This window comes from Mixophyes fleayi, chromosome 1 (assembly GCF_038048845.1).
Source record: "Mixophyes fleayi isolate aMixFle1 chromosome 1, aMixFle1.hap1, whole genome shotgun sequence".
In the NCBI taxonomy this organism is placed as follows: Eukaryota; Metazoa; Chordata; class Amphibia; order Anura; family Limnodynastidae; genus Mixophyes; species Mixophyes fleayi.
In genome coordinates, this window is record NC_134402.1 from 309,562,088 (window position 1) to 309,567,087 (window position 5,000).

The 5,000-nt window shown below is 44.7% G+C and overlaps 2 non-coding genes and 18 pseudogenes across 2 annotated transcripts; all 20 read right to left on the reverse strand.

Moving 5' to 3' along the window:
* Window positions 1–92, reverse strand: part of LOC142132336 (5S ribosomal RNA) — a 119-nt pseudogene extending 27 nt beyond the window's left edge.
* An 85-nt stretch (window positions 93–177) lies between these two features.
* Window positions 178–296, reverse strand: LOC142125655 (5S ribosomal RNA). Its single transcript, XR_012685027.1, has one exon. It is a non-coding gene; the product is annotated as a 5S ribosomal RNA (ribosomal RNA).
* Window positions 297–378: 82 nt separating this feature from the next.
* Window positions 379–497, reverse strand: LOC142136079 (5S ribosomal RNA; annotated as a pseudogene).
* Window positions 498–782: 285 nt separating this feature from the next.
* Window positions 783–901, reverse strand: LOC142136574 (5S ribosomal RNA; annotated as a pseudogene).
* Window positions 902–984: 83 nt separating this feature from the next.
* Window positions 985–1,103, reverse strand: LOC142136427 (5S ribosomal RNA; annotated as a pseudogene).
* A 287-nt stretch (window positions 1,104–1,390) lies between these two features.
* Window positions 1,391–1,499, reverse strand: LOC142136096 (5S ribosomal RNA; annotated as a pseudogene).
* An 83-nt stretch (window positions 1,500–1,582) lies between these two features.
* LOC142132402 (5S ribosomal RNA) lies at window positions 1,583–1,701 on the reverse strand (annotated as a pseudogene).
* Window positions 1,702–1,785: 84 nt separating this feature from the next.
* Window positions 1,786–1,904, reverse strand: LOC142113794 (5S ribosomal RNA; annotated as a pseudogene).
* Window positions 1,905–1,987: 83 nt separating this feature from the next.
* LOC142132579 (5S ribosomal RNA) lies at window positions 1,988–2,106 on the reverse strand (annotated as a pseudogene).
* A 96-nt stretch (window positions 2,107–2,202) lies between these two features.
* Window positions 2,203–2,321, reverse strand: LOC142119938 (5S ribosomal RNA; annotated as a pseudogene).
* An 85-nt stretch (window positions 2,322–2,406) lies between these two features.
* On the reverse strand, window positions 2,407–2,525 carry LOC142137335 (5S ribosomal RNA). Its single transcript, XR_012687976.1, has one exon. It is a non-coding gene; the product is annotated as a 5S ribosomal RNA (ribosomal RNA).
* Window positions 2,526–2,810: 285 nt separating this feature from the next.
* Window positions 2,811–2,929, reverse strand: LOC142128313 (5S ribosomal RNA; annotated as a pseudogene).
* Window positions 2,930–3,013: 84 nt separating this feature from the next.
* On the reverse strand, window positions 3,014–3,132 carry LOC142124217 (5S ribosomal RNA; annotated as a pseudogene).
* Window positions 3,133–3,217: 85 nt separating this feature from the next.
* On the reverse strand, window positions 3,218–3,336 carry LOC142118014 (5S ribosomal RNA; annotated as a pseudogene).
* An 84-nt stretch (window positions 3,337–3,420) lies between these two features.
* Window positions 3,421–3,539, reverse strand: LOC142128093 (5S ribosomal RNA; annotated as a pseudogene).
* A 285-nt stretch (window positions 3,540–3,824) lies between these two features.
* On the reverse strand, window positions 3,825–3,943 carry LOC142134933 (5S ribosomal RNA; annotated as a pseudogene).
* An 84-nt stretch (window positions 3,944–4,027) lies between these two features.
* Window positions 4,028–4,146, reverse strand: LOC142126709 (5S ribosomal RNA; annotated as a pseudogene).
* Window positions 4,147–4,228: 82 nt separating this feature from the next.
* On the reverse strand, window positions 4,229–4,347 carry LOC142130885 (5S ribosomal RNA; annotated as a pseudogene).
* An 83-nt stretch (window positions 4,348–4,430) lies between these two features.
* LOC142135636 (5S ribosomal RNA) lies at window positions 4,431–4,549 on the reverse strand (annotated as a pseudogene).
* Window positions 4,550–4,632: 83 nt separating this feature from the next.
* On the reverse strand, window positions 4,633–4,751 carry LOC142136090 (5S ribosomal RNA; annotated as a pseudogene).
* Between the last annotated feature and the right edge of the window lie 249 nt (window positions 4,752–5,000).

Below are 5,000 nucleotides of genomic sequence, written 5' to 3' on the forward strand. Positions count from 1 at the left end.
GGTCTCCCATCCAAGTACTAACCAGGCCCGGTCCTGCTTATCTTCCAAGATCAGACAAAATTGGGCTTGTTCAGGGTGGTGTGACTGTTGGTATTGGTTCCCTAACGACCTACATCTCTTATACATCTCAAAACCAGCATTGAAGGAAGCCGGAACAAGAGAAAATAAAAAACAAAAGGCCTACAGCACCTGGTATTCCCAGGTGGTCTCCCATCCAAGTACTAACCAGGCCCGACCCTGCTTAGTTTCCAAGATCAGACGAGATTGGGCTTGTTCAGGGTGGTGTGGCAGTAGGTATTTGTTTTCTAATGACCTACATATCTTATACATCTCAAAAGCAGCATTGACGGAAGCCAGAACAAGAGAAAATAAAAAAAAGGCCTACAGCGCCTAGTATTCCCAGGTGGTCTCCCATCCAAATACAAACCAGGCCCGGACCTGCTTAGCTTCCAAGATCAGATGATATTGGGCTTGTTCAGAGTAGTGTGGCTGTAGGCATTAGTTTCCTAATGACCTACATCTCTTATACATCTCAAAATCACCATTGAAGGAAGCCGAAACAAGAGAAAAAAAAAAAAAAGGCGTGCAGCACATGGTGTTCCCAGGTGGTCTCCCATCCAAGTACTAACCAGGAGTGGTCCTGCTTAGCTTCCAAGATCAGACGAGATTTGGCTTGTTCAGGGTGGTGTGGCTGTAGGTATTGTTTACTAATGACCTACATCTCTTATACATCTCAAAACCAGCATTGAAGGAAGCCGAAACAAGAGAAAATAAAAGAAAAAGGCCTTCAGCAAATGGTATTCCCAGTTGGTCTCCCATCCAAGTACTAACCAGGCCCGGCCCTGCTTAGCTTTTAAGATCAGATGAGATTGGGCTTGTTCAGAGTGGTGTGGCTGGAGGTATTGGTTTATTAATGACCTACATCTCTTATACATCTCAAAACCAGCATTGCAGGAAGCCGGAACAAGAGAAAATGAAAAAAAAGTCCTACAGCACCTTGTATTCCCAGGTGGTCTCCCATCCAAGTACTAACCAGGCCTGGTCCTGCTTATCTTCCAAGATCAGACAAGATTGGGCTTGTTCAGGGTGGTGTGACTGCTGGTGTTGGTTTCTTAATGACCTACATCTCTTATACATCTCAAAACCAGCATTGAAGGAAGCCGGAACAAGAGAAAATAAAAAAAAAGGCCTACAGCGCCTTGTATTCCCAGGTTGTCTTCCATCCAAGTACTAACCAAGCCCGGCCCTGCTTAGCTTCCAAGACCAGATTGTATTGGGCTTGTTCAGTGTGGTGTGACTGTTGGTATTGGTTTCCTAATGACCTACATCTCTTATACATCTCAAAACCAGCATTGAAGGAAGCCGGAACAAGAGAAAATAAAAAACAAAAGGCCTACAGCACCTGGTATTCCCAGGTGGTCTCCCATCCAAGTACTAACCAGGCCCGACCCTGCTTAGTTTCCAAGATCAGGCTTGTTCAGGGTGGTGTGGCAGTAGGTATTTGTTTTCTAATGATCTACATATCTTATACATCTGAAAAGCAGCATTGACGGAAGCCAGAACAAGAGAAAATAAAAAAAAAGGCCTACAGCGCCTGGTATTCCCAGGTGGTCTCCCATCCAAGTATAAACCAGGCCTGGACCTGCTTAGCTTCCAAGATCAGATGATATTGGGCTTGTTCAGAGTAGTGTGGCTGTAGGCATTAGTTTCCTAATGACCTACATCTCTTATACATCTCAAAACCAGCATTGAAGGAAGCCGGAACAAGAGAAAATAAAAAAAAAACTCCTACAGCACCTAGTATTCCCAGGTGGTCTCCCATCCAAGTACTAACCAGGCCTGGCCCTGCTTAGCTTCCAAGATCAGATGAGATTGGGCTTATTCAGAGTGGTGTGGCTGTAGGAATTGGTTTCCTAATGACCTACATCTCTTATACATCTCAAAACCAGCATTGAAGGAAGCCGGAACAAGAGAAAATGAAAAAAAAGGCCTACAGCACCTGGTATTCCCAGGTGGTCTCCCATCTAAGTACTAACCAGGCCCGGTCCTGCTTATCTTCCAAGATCTGACAAGAGTGGGCTTGTTCAGGGTGGTGTGACTGTTGGTATTGGTTTCCTAATGACCTACATCTCTTATACATCTCTTATACATCTCAAAATCAGCTTTGAAGGAAGCCGGAACAAGAGAAAATAAAAAACAAAAGGCCTACAGCACCTGGTATTCCCAGGTGGTCTCCCATCCAAGTACTAACCAGGCCTGACCCTGCTTAGTTTCCAAGATCAGACGAGATTAGGCTTCTTCAGGGTGGTGTGGCAGTAGGTATTTGTTTTCTAATGACCTACATATCTTATACATCTCAAAACCAGCATTGAAGGAAGCCGGAACAAGAGAAAATAAAAAACAAAAGGCCTACAGCACCTGGTATTCCCAGGTGGTCTCCCATCCAAGTACTAACCAGGCCCGACCCTGCTTAGTTTCCAAGATCAGATGAGATTGGGCTTGTTCAGTGTGGTGTGGCAGTAGGTATTTGTTTTCTAATGACCTACATATCTTATACATCTCAAAAGCAGCATTGACGGAAGCCAGAACAAGAGAAAATAAAAAAAAAGGCCTACAGCGCCTGGTATTCCCAGGTGGTCTCCCATCCAAGTATAAACCATCCCTGGCCCTGCTTAGCTTCCAAGATCAGATGATATTGGGCTTATTCAGAGTGGTGTGGGTGTAGGCATTGGTTTCTTAATGACCTACATCTCTTATACATCTCAAAACCAGCATTGAAGGAAGCCGGAACAAGAGAAAATGAAAAAAAAGTCCTACAGCACCTGGTATTCCCAGGTGGTCTCCCATCCAAGTACTAACCAGGCCTGGCCCTGCTTAGCTTTTAAGATCAGATGAGATTGGGCTTGTTCAGGGTGGTGTGGCTGGAGGTATTGGTTTATTAATGACCTACATCTCTTATACATATCAAAACCAGCATTGCAGGAAGCCGGAACAAGAGAAAATAAAAAAAATAGGCCTACAGCACTTGGAATTCCCAGGTGGTCTCCCATCCAAATACTAACCAGGCCTGACCCTGCTTAGCTTCCAAGATCAGACGAGATTGGGCTTGTTCAGGGTGGTGTTGCTGTAGGTATTGGTTTCCTAATGACCTACATCTCTTATACATCTCAAAACCAGCATTGAAGGAAGCCGGAAAAAGAGAAAAAAAAAAAAAAATGGCCTACAGCACCTGGTATTCCCAGGTGGTCTCCCATCCAAATACTAATCAGGCCTGACCCTGCTTAGCTTCCAAGATCAGACGAGATTGGGCTTGTTCAGGGTGGTGTTGCTGTAGGTATTGGTTTCCAAATGACCTACATCTCTTATACATCTCAAAACCAGCATTGAAGGAAGCCAGAACAAGAGAAAATAAAAGAAAAAGGCCTTCAGCACCTGGTATTCCCAGGTGGTCTCCCATCCAAGTACTAACCAGGCCTGGCCCTGCTTAGCTTTTAAGATCAGATGAGATTGGGCTTGTTCAGGGTGGTGTGGCTGGAGGTATTGGTTTATTAATGACCTACATCTCTTATACATCTCAAAACCAGCATTGCAGGAAGCCGGAACAAGAGAAAATGAAAAAAAAGTCCTACAGCACCTGGTATTCCCAGGTGGTCTCCCATCCAAGTAATAACCAGCCCTGGTCCTGCTTATCTTCCAACATCAGACAAGATTGGGCTTGTTCAGGGTGGTGTGACTGTTGGTGTTGGTTTCCAAATGACCTACATCTCTTATACATCTCAAAACCAGCATTGAAGGAAGCCGGAACAAGAGAAAATAAAAAAAAAGGCCTACAGCGCCTGGTATTCCCAGGTGGTCTCCCATCCAAGTACTAACCAAGCCCGGCCCTGCTTAGCTTCCAAGATCAGATTGTATTGGGCTTGTTCAGTGTGGTGTGATTGTAGGTATTGGTTTCCTACTGACCTACATCTCTTATACAGCTCAAAACAAGCATTGAAATAGGCCGGAACAAGAGAAAAAAAAAAAAATAGGCCTACAGCACCTGGTATTCCCAGGTGGCCTCCCACCCAAGTACTAACCAGGCCGGACCCTGCTTAGCTTCCAATATCAGACGAGATTGGGCTTGTTCAGGGTGGTGTTGCTGTAGGTATTGGTTTTCTAATGACCTACATCTCTTATACATCTCAAAACCAGCATTGAGGAAGCCGGAACAAGAGAAAATAAAAAAAAAGTTCTACAGCAACTGGTATTCTCAGTTGGTCTCCCATCCAAGTACTTACCAGCCCCGGCCCTGCTTAGCTTCCAAGATCAGATGAGATTGGGCTTATTCAGAGTGGTGTGGGTGTAGGCATTGGTTTGTTAATGACCTACATCTCTTATACATCTCAAAACCAGCATTGAAGGAAGCCGGAACAAGAGAAAATGAAAAAAAAGTCCTACAGCACCTGGTATTCCCAGGTGGTCTCCCATCCAAGTACTAACCAGGCCCGGCCCTGCTTAGCTTTTAAGATCAGATAAGATTGGGCTTGTTCAGGGTTGTGTGGCTGGAGGTATTGGTTTATTAATGACCTACATCTCTTATACATCTCAAAACCAGCATTGCAGGAAGCCGGAACAAGAGAAAATGAAAAAAAAGACCTACAGCACCTGGTATTCCCAGGTGGTCACCCATCCAAGTACTAACCAGGCCTGGTCCTGCTTATCTTCCAACATCAGATTAGATTGGGCTTGTTCAGGGTGGTGTGATTGTTGGTGTTGGTTTCCCAATGACCTACATCTCTTATACATCTCAAAACCAGCATTGAAGGAAGCCGGAACAAGAGAAAATAAAAAAAAAGGCCTACAGCGCCTGGTATTCCCAGGTGGTCTATCATCCAAGTATATACCAGACCCGGACCTGCTTAGCTTCCAAGATCAGATGATATTGGGCTTGTTCAGAGTAGTGTGGCTGTAGGCATTAGTTTCCTAATGACCTACATCTCTTATACATCTCAAAATCACCA